Raw genomic sequence first — 10,599 nt, 5'->3', positions numbered from 1 at the left:
TTTGAGTTGGCACTAAAATTTTAAAATTTTTTAAAAAATAAAAAATAAAAATTTAGAAATTAATCCTTATACTTTTATTTCTAAAAATTTAACTTGTTTATTTTTTTAAATTTTAAAATTCAAGTTTAATTATTTTGTAAAATACATAAATTTATGACAAATAAAAACACTAAATCTTAAAAATAAATATATAAAAAGATTAAATCCAAAAATATACATAGTAAACAATCCTATTTAAAACATTCAATTATCCGCCGTCACCATTCCGAATATCATTCAAAACATTTGATCTTTCCAAATTATTATAAAAAATGGCTTCCCAATAAATATTATTTTTAAGAAATGTCATAAAATTGTCGAGAACTCCATTAATAACTGCAACTTGGACCAATAAATACCATCTTCATCATCTTCTCACAAAGTCAAAACAATCCCTCTTTTGATTTAAATTCTCTTCTCTACCATTTCTGCTGATCTTATCCCAACACACCCCCTCAAAAAAAAAAAAAAAACACCAAACACAAATCAATGGAGGATAAGCGACGAACAGCTCGAAACCTTGTAGCTAAACTAAGTTCAGTTTCCGAACGGACCGAAATGAAGCTTTGGCCGAATTACGACTGATTTCCAGGCAGGACCCGGAAAGCCGACCGTTAATAGCCGACGCCGGCGCCGTTCCTTACCTTTCCGAGACCCTTTTCTCTTCTTCTCCGGCAATACAAGAAAACGCCGCCGCTACTTTGTTGAACTTGTCGATTACTTCGCGCGATTCTCTCATGTCCACACGGGGTCTCCTCGATGCGTTATCTCACGCTCTGAGCAATTCGGCTTCACAGGGGGCGGTTCAGTCGTGCGCCGCCACGCTTCACAGCATACTAATCGCCGACGAGTCTTCCCGTCCGATAATAGGGTCGAAACGCGATATCCTTTACACGCTGTTGTCGATCATAGGTGATAAACACGCGCTGGCTCGTTCGATTAAGGACGCGTTGGAAGCGTTGTTCGGGATCGCGCTTTACCAGTTGAATCGGGCGAGCTTGGTGGGTCTGGGAGCGGTTCCAGCTTTGGTGTCATTGATAGTTAGGGATGCTAGGAAGGGGATCGTGGAGGATGCGACGGCGGTGCTGGCGCAGATCGCGGGATGCGAAGAGAGCGAAGAAGCAATGAGGAAAGCGGGTGGGTTGAAGGTATTGGGTGATTTGTTGGATAAAAAGACGACGGCAAGTACAAGAATAAGGGAAAACGCGGTGGCTGCGCTGCTGAACTTGGCCCGGTGCGGCGGCGAACAGGGGAGGAAAGAAGTAAGAGAAATGGGGGTTAAAGTAATGGATGTGATTACAGAGGTGGGTGAAAATGGAAGTCCGAAAGGGAAGGCTAAGGCTATTGAGTTACTGAAATATGTTGTTGATGGAAATGAATATGAAAATCAGGTGAGGGAATTGAGGTTTAAATTTAACAGTATTAATGATTTCATGGATCATTCTATTTGAATCTTTAATCATTGAAGCTGTTATACAATTTATTCATTTCAATTGAAAACCATTTGCGGTTCAAATTTAGGGAAGTCATTGATATCATAAAACACAAGTTTATGATTGTTTGAGTTAACTGAGGTGCAACTCAGAATGTGCTGTCTAACTTAACCACAATATCAACATTCTCATTCCTACACTCCAACTTTTCATTTTTTCCGCACCACTTTTTACTTTCTTTTCTCCATTTTGTTCCGAATTAAGGTGATGTTTAAGTAAAATTCAAATATTTTTAAGAAAAAATACTATGTCTCAATTAATAAATAATTTAATCTTTTATAAATAAATAAATGGAATGGAATTAATTGAATTCATAAAATGTTGGGTAATACCATTAGCACACCACCGCCTTTGATTCGAAATTATTCATGATTTTAATAATTTTTTTGTTTAGGCTTTAATTCATTTGCCTTATTCTGCAATAATATGTTCGTTTGGATAACAATACTCTTTATTTTTTTATATGTTGTTTAACAGATGTTGAGTCTATAAATAATTTACAAGTACTCAAATAGGGAATCATTACACGTGGGGGTAGTACTTTTCCAAACCTCCCTAGTTATTTCATTTTTCCAAGTATAGTTGAATTTCAGTAATTACTAATGTCAAAATTAGTTGTAATTTTCAGAAACAATTTAATAGCTTCGAGCCTTGTCACTGAAGCAAAATTAGTATTGCTATTTCAAGGAAATCAGGATTAAAACGGTAATAAGACACATGTGAAAGGTATATAGTTCAATTAGTCAATTAAAGTAAGAAGTAGAGTTATATAAAAATTCTCTTAATAATTTGTACTTAATCAACGTGGGATATATCCACTTATAACAATCCTTTGCGTTACCAATACCATCCACTTGTGTGTATTCTTAAGCCAAAAGCATTGCTTTACTCTTGGTAATATATATTCGCAAGTTCATTTATCTTGTTTGTGAAGATCCATTTTATTCCTATCACATTGCAATATGTTGGTTTTGGTATAGATTATCACATATCATTTCTATCAAATTGGTTAAGCTCTTCTTCCATGGCTTGGATCCAATTCTTATTCTTTATTGCTTCTTTGACCTTTTTAGGCTCATTGAAAGATGTGTAGCCTGCCAATTTAATCATATTTTGATAATTTGACCTTAAATTTTTTCTAAACTTTTTTTGAAGTTTTTATGTATTTCAAAAAATTACACATATTTCACATCCTTTAGATACACCTATTAAATGATGTTTGTATAGTGTAGATTGACTATAAGCTTATAAGAGCCAAGATAATAGCAAGGGCACATGCATATAAGCTTGAGCATAATAGTTTAATTTAGTTCAAATGGGTCAATTTCCCCTTGCATGTGAAATAAGGCCCCAGTTTGGTTTTGCTTTATCAAATATTTTCTATTTTTGGCATGCATGGTATCGTGCGCTTGCTTTAACTGTTGTCTTGTTACACATATTCCAATAATTTCGATATTTCTATTGTTCGAGATTCTCATACATCAATAAAATGGGTAAGATTACATACTTATGAAAGATTAAAATCAGTTTAATTTTTTAAAAAAAATTGATAGCATATAAAGTATATTTTTTTATGATTGATTGTTTGAATGAAGCATGAACCCATTATTTTATGTTACATGGATTATTTTATTATTATTAAAAAATAGTGAACTTAAATTGAAATTTAATAAAATTATTAATATAGTAATGATGTGAATTTACTTTGGACTTGATTATCATTATTTTAACATGGATTGGATCAAACCTTAGTTTTTTTTAAACCTTGAGTTTATATAAATATATATATATATATAACCTTAGTTTTTTTTAAACCTTGAGTTTATATAAATATATATATATATATAAACTAAGGTTTTATTAATTAGATATTCATTTCTAATTATGATAAATGTTAGAATTGTGTGACCCAAATTTTAAGAGATTGCTTGCAAGTCAAGTTAAACAAAATATATTTTCTTTCTAGAAGATTTAGTATTATTAGTATAATATATTTAGGATTTATTAGCATAATATATTTGACATTGATTAGAATTAAGTTTTTTCAACCTATAAATAGATGTAGTTGAAATTCTTCTTGTATCATTCGAATTTGACATTAGTGAATTTTCTTCTCCTCTGCCCGTTATTTTGTTTTTGAAAGGGTTTCCACGTAAAACCTGTGTGTTCTATTTTTCTTTTTTTTCTTAGCGATCTTTCTACATTGCCATTATCGACATTCAGTTTTTTAACAGATTGACATCAGAGTTTTCCGGGTTGCTTGTCTTGATCACAGTAATGGCGACAATGAAGTATGATATTCCGTTGTTGGATTGCAACACCAGATTCTCGTTGTGGCAGATAAAGATGCAGACAATTCTTGCGTAGATGGATTTGAAGGATACCCTGCTAGGGTTAGATAATATGTCTTCGACATTGATGGAGGAAGAGAAGAAACGTAAAGATTGAAAGGATTTAAAACAATTACATCTACATCTGTCGAACGAAATTCTACAGGATATGATGAAGGAAAAGACCGTCGCTACATTATGGGCAAAGCTGCAACAGCTATGCATGTTGAAAACCTTAACTAGCAAGTTTCATATGAAGCAACGCCTTTATGCTCATTGTTTGGAGAAATGTGTGTCTATGCACGAACACTTAACTGTGCTTAAATAAATTCTCACAGACCTAGAGGCCATGGAGGTCCAGTACAATAAAGAAGGTTTAGTGTTAATTCTATTTTGTTCGTTGCCCTAGTCTTATTCAACCTTTAGAGATACGAATTTGTATGGCCGCGAGTCTTTCACAGTTGATAAAGTCTATGCTTCTTTAACATTGTATGGTAAGATGAAGCATCTTGTGTCTAGATCCGACTCTCAAGAAGAGGGTCTCATTGTTCGTGGAAGACAAGAACGAAATGCTGATGATAATCATGGGAGGACATAGTAATGAAATCCTCACGGTAAATCTAAGGGTAGATCAAGATCTTCAAACAGAGGTAAAACTTGTAACTTCTACAAGAAAAAAGTGCACATTAAATCTGAGTGTTATAAGTTGCAGAATAAAATCAAAATGGAGGCGGCGAATCAAAAAGGAAAACAACTAGAACAATCTGGTGAAGCTGATGTTATAGAAGACTACAGAGATGGTGAACTCCTAGTTGCTTCTGCTAACAACACTAAAGCGAGTAAGGAGTGGATCCTTGATACTAGTTGCACTTTCCATATGAGTCCCAATCGAGATTGGTTTACAACATATGAAACAATGTCTGAAGGTTTTATTTTTATGGGAAATGCTTCATGTAAAATCATAGGTATTGGCACGATCAAAATTAAGATATTTGATAGAGTCGTTAAAACATTTAATGGCATATGACATGTACCAGAATTGAAGAGGAATTTGATTTCGTTGATTACTCTTGATTCAAAAGGGCACAAGTACATAGCTGGAAGTGGGGTTTTAAAGATTAGCAAAGGTTCCCTCGTTGTGATGAAAGGGTAGAAAAAAACTGACAAGTTATATGTTTTGCAAGGTTCAACTGTTACTGGTGATACAGCCGTCGCTTCTTCTTCCTTGTCAAATGATGATGTTACTAGACTTTGGTATATGCGTCTAAGGCATATGAGTGAGAATGACATGGCAGAATTGAGCAAAAAAGAACTTCTTGATGGATAAGGCATTAGAAACTAAAGTTTTGTGAGCACTGCATTTTTGGGAAGAAAAAAAGAGTTTGATTGATCAAATGAATCCATAACATGAAGGGAACGCTGGATTATATTCATTCTTATTTTTGGGGACCATTTAGAGTGCTTTCGATGGGTGGCGCTAATTATATGCTGACGATCATTGATGATTTTTCCAGAAAGGTTTAGACATTCTTCTTGAAGCACAAAAGTGATGTGTTTTCCACGTTTAAGGCTTAGAAAACTATGATCGATAAACAGATAGGAAAACAAATAAAACATCTCTACACAGATAATGGCTTGGAATTTTGTTTTAATGAGTTTGATGAATTGGGCAAATCAGAAAGGATCGTCAGGCACTTGACAATTCGTCATACTCCAAGGCAAAACATTGTTGCAGAATGGATGAATAGAACAATCATGGAAAAGGTTCGATGTATGTTTTCAAATGCTTGTTTACTGAAGTCATTTTCGGCTAAAGCGATCTGTACTGCATATTTTTTGATTAACCGCTCTCCGTCCATTGCCATTGAGAAAAAGGCTCCACAAGAGGTATGGTCTGGTAATCCTGCTAACTATTTTGATTTGAAGATTTTTGGGTGTCCTGTGTATGCTTATATTGATAATGTGAAATTGGAACCTAGATCCATTAAATGTAGTTTCTTGGTTATAAGGCTGGTGCTAAAGAATTTATGTTATGGTGTCCTGAAAATGGAAAAGTTGTGATTAAAAAGCAATAAATATATTTATGATATTTAAATGTGGCATATGATTTATTTGGATTTTTTAATTAATTCAGTAAGCGAGTAGATATTATTTAATTTATGAAATCAACTCAATTATAAAAAAAAATTATAACACTTTTTATAACAATCACAATTAAGTAGTTAAAATTAGAGAAAACTAAACTATCGGTCACTAAACTATGTGTGAGTTTTCATTTTGGCCACTTCACTAAAAAAAGTTAGAATTTGATCACTAAACTTTTCTAAATTTTTTTTGTCACCGAGTTGTTAAGTGACAATTTTTTAGTTGGTATAGTAACAATTTTAGTCCTCAAATTTTATTTTTTTTTCAATTTGAGCCAAGTTCAATATAAAATATATAAAAAAACCCCAAAAATATTTAAAAATAGAAATCTCTATATCAAAATTTTAGAAAAATAAAATCTTGAAAATTCTAAATATATTTCAATATTTATCTAAGAAAATAACAATATTAAAATCAAATTAGAAATCATCAACTCAATTATATAAAAAAAAGACCTTGAATATTATGTCATTGATGACAACTGTGGGTTAAGGAGAAACTTAAGTATATACAAGGTTTTGAACGTGATTGTAATTTATTTTGCATGTATGGTTTTAACCATAGATAACAGAGACACCAAACAATGTTGTTGAAGAACTAATATGTATAAAAAAAATTATCATTCCATAGAATTTAATAACAAACTAAAAACAAAACAAAAAAAAAATGTTAAATCATTGTACGCTTCCTTAATGTTTCTTGAAACCAAATTAGTAAATCTTTAAGTCAAGTTCTATGCCTCTGAAGAACATCCAAAACTAATATCATAGAGGCTTGTGAAATCGACTCTAATGCTATTTTTTTTAGAAAAAAACACAAAATATACAACAAAATTTTATTTTTTAAAATCAATTCAAAATTTTAATTCATTTATTTTGTTTCAAAACCCAAATTGCAAAAACAAATTATATTCTTTTTTTTTTCTTTTCTTTTAAGAAAAAAGCCATGTTAAGAAATATAAGAGGTAAAAAACAAAGCAACAATAATTTTGCTTAATGTTTTTTAAAGTATGGGTATTGGTTATTTCCATACAAATAATGTAGAGAGAAAATTTAGAGTGTTTAGAAACAATTTTCCCTCATTTTCTCTCACTTTATATATTTTTGAAAATTTTATTTACTTTTATTTTTTGATAATTTTCTAAAATTGTTGAAAAGAATCTCAATTTTTATCATTTTATCATTTCAAAAAGAGATAAAAACAAACAAAAGAAGACTTAGTTAAACTCTATCATTAATATGCCCCCTCAAGTTTGAGGGTTGTGGAACAACACCTAACTTCAAAAGTTGATGAATAAAGGCAAGTTTAGGCAAGGTTGATTGATATTGAAAGTTTTCCAATCAACATGATCTTGGATAAAGTGAAGATTGATTACGAGGTGCTTCATATTTTTGTGCATAACAAGCTGCTGACAACAATATGTGGCCCCATGATTATCAGAAAAAAATTGAGGAGTACAAGAAAGAGGGACTTGAAGTTCTTGCAAAAGATAAAACACCCAAAATGTTTTAGTAGCAATGGTAGCAACAACCCTATATTCAACCTCAGTCGAGGACTTGGCTATAGTTGGTTGTTTTTCCGACGATCAACTAATAGGAGTGTGCCCAAAGAAGAGAATATATCCAATGGTGGAAGCATGATCTGTTGGGTCCCTAGCCCAATCCGCATATGCATATATGCTAAGAATGTTTTAAAATTGGCAATTGATTCATAGGCCATAATTTATATTGTTTTTCAAGTATAAGAGGATTCGTTTGATTACTTTTCAGTGGATTTCTGTAAGAGAGTATATAAACTGAGAAAACTTTAATTGCTGCGATGAGGCAATTGGAGAAAGCACACATTTAGTATCTAGCATATTTGTTTCCGTTAACAAATTAAGCATATACTTGGATTGGGTTAAAAACAAACTATTAGTTGTATGAAGAACTTTAATTCTAAAAAAAAAGAAGAAGAAGATTTATCCATAGTCGAGTGCCAATTAACTAATTTTTTTCATGACAACAACTCAATTATATATATAAAACTTCAAAGTGGGAAGATTTGACGGTAAAGAATTATAGGAGAAGAGAAATATCAAAAAATAACTTTTAAAATAAATTTGTAATTTTCTAAAATATATAATATTAAAATAAGAACAGATGATTCACAGTAGCATGGGTGGCAATTGATTCTGTTACTAATTTTGAAAAAATAATAAATTTGTTAAATTTCGTAAATTCCGATGTGTGTATTTTATTGGTAAAATATTGTTAATGTTTTGTTTTCCTTTAGTATTGGGTTGGGTTAGTTTTGATATTGGGTCGTGCTGGGTTTCTAATTAAACCATAAAAATATGCGGAAAACGCTAGAAGGAGGGCTTGAACCTCCGACCTTGTGGTTAACAGCCACACGCTCTAACCAACTGAGCTATTCCAGCAGCTTAATTATTTTACCTGCGAAATATTTATTGGCTCTTCTTGGTTTAAAATTCTGTGCACCCACTCTAATTCAACAACGCCGGTTAAAGACCATATAAGTTTAAATTATTTAATAACAATAGTAGTTGTATATATAGTAAACAATATTATTGCAATAATTAGTATATGTTTGCTACCAATGTTTTTTAAATTTTTTATATTATATTACTAAATTATTTTTTACATATATTAATTTCATCTTAATATTTAATTTATGATTATCATTTTAGATTAATTATCACTTAACTAGTGCTACAATTATATGTCAATTAAAAGTAAATTGAGCTTTATAAACATTCTAACACTTTCAAGTAGAATTTAAAATAAGCTAGGAAAAAAATCATTTTTGGTATTATTTATTAGATTCCCTTGTTAACGTTACTAAGGCACTAGAATGTGATGGAAAATCAATTTAATCGAATATGAGGTTGTTTTGTGATATTTATATTTTATTTTTATTCACTTTTTACTATTTTAATTTTTAATTATCATGGAACTAAAATTCAAGCTTTGATGTTTAATGATGTTGTGCTAAAATTCAAGAACCAATTTTGATTGAAGATGGTGACGAGGATGGTAAATTGAAGAAAACATCAAGAAAAAGGATGATGACAAGGAGGATAGATTGAAGAAGGAGATAAATATTGAGAACATTTAAATATGTATATTAGATTTCATTTTAACTTTTTTAGGAAGTTGAATTTGGGTTTGGTTACATATAATTTAATTTTAATTATTTTTATTTGCCTTTGATTTATAACAGATTGTTTTTTTTATACAATTAAATGATTTAATTTCAATAATTATTTCACTTACAAAAAGAAATTACTATAAAATTTTTAAAAAAATTATTATGACAACCTTATCCAATTAAATAAAATCGATTTTGAACATAAGTTATGAAGTTTGATTGTACTTAATTCAATTTTATTTTACCTTTAAATTACATTTTTATTCTAAATTTAAAAATATATATTAAATATAAAATGTTAAAAATTAGTTTTTTAAGTGGATTTCAAAAATTAAAACTAATGTTTAACTTTAACTTTAAATTTAATATTTAGTTTGAGATATTATTCTGAATGATAGGTTCGTAACCTAGCGTACACTGAAATGGGCATTCCCAACAGTAGTTCCTTGTATTTTTATCTTCAGCTAATAAAATTTTGGCATATACCCAGAAATGGTGGTTCATTGTGTATACAACAGTCTATGAAGTAAGCTACCGAAGTCCACCAGGACAAGGCTGATAGTTGTCCATGCAAAAGAATAGATGAAGTGGAAAAATGAAAACTCACCTCTAATAAAATTAAGGGAAGAATAAAGCCTTGGGTATTGTCACTCAAGTGACACCTCGGTGGTTTTCTAAATTCATGGAAAAATTTTGGGTGGAGAATACCCAGAGTTCCTAAATACATGTGTATTTCTTTTTGGGTGGTGCTACATTCATATGAAGGAGTCTCTATAGGCTATAACATCCTAAAAAGTGGGTTAGAAGAAATTGGATTTTGAAACCAAGAGTGGTCATCCCTCGGCTATGAGTTTAGATCTTGGAAATTTCTAACAAGTACAATGGTCTGGTTTAAGTGGTCAAGTGTTCTGAGTATGTGTGTGAGGTATTGGGTTCGAATTTGATTTCTGGAAATTTTGTTATTTTGCTTAAACCCTTACCTTTGAATGTTTAATTTATAAGTTAAATCCAATCAATTGACGACAAGAATGAGCTTGCTAGTTCACTAGTTAAGCTTCTGTATACCCTCTAGTCTTGTGTTCGAGTCTTTGTGTAGGTAAGGGGGAATATTTTGTGCTATTCCGTAGTTTAGTTTGTTTTGTTTTGATTTTAAAGAAAATAAGTTAAGTAACTTCCTTTCTTTTCATCTTCAGAGGGACGTTCTTTCCTCTTTAACCTTTTCTTTTTACTTCTACTCGGACCAAATATACTTCATTTTCTTTTGCTTCGATATCTTGTCGTTGAGTCTTTCTATATTCATTACGCCAAGTTTCATTGTGTAGTTAATCTTCATGTAACAGCCCGATTTTGAGGCTAGTCAGAATAGTGGTCTCGGGACCATAAATCTAAAGTCAGAGAAATTATTTTATTATTATTTTGGAGTCATAGTACGTTTATAATAG

The 10,599-nt window shown here is 31.1% G+C and overlaps 1 non-coding gene and 1 pseudogene across 1 annotated transcript; one reads left to right on the top strand and one right to left on the bottom strand.

Annotated features, from left to right (window-relative positions):
• The first annotated feature begins 337 nt into the window (after nt 1-337).
• On the top strand, nt 338-1,671 carry LOC107896392 (U-box domain-containing protein 4-like; annotated as a pseudogene).
• Nucleotides 1,672-8,352: 6,681 nt separating this feature from the next.
• On the bottom strand, nt 8,353-8,426 carry TRNAN-GUU (transfer RNA asparagine (anticodon GUU)). The gene has a single exon. It is a non-coding gene; the product is annotated as a tRNA-Asn (tRNA).
• Between the last annotated feature and the right edge of the window lie 2,173 nt (nt 8,427-10,599).

This window comes from Gossypium hirsutum, chromosome A10 (genome assembly GCF_007990345.1).
Source record: "Gossypium hirsutum isolate 1008001.06 chromosome A10, Gossypium_hirsutum_v2.1, whole genome shotgun sequence".
Lineage (NCBI taxonomy): Eukaryota > Viridiplantae > Streptophyta > Magnoliopsida > Malvales > Malvaceae > Gossypium > Gossypium hirsutum.
Note: the sequence above shows the minus strand (reverse complement) of the source record. Positions and strands in the feature narration are given on the sequence as shown.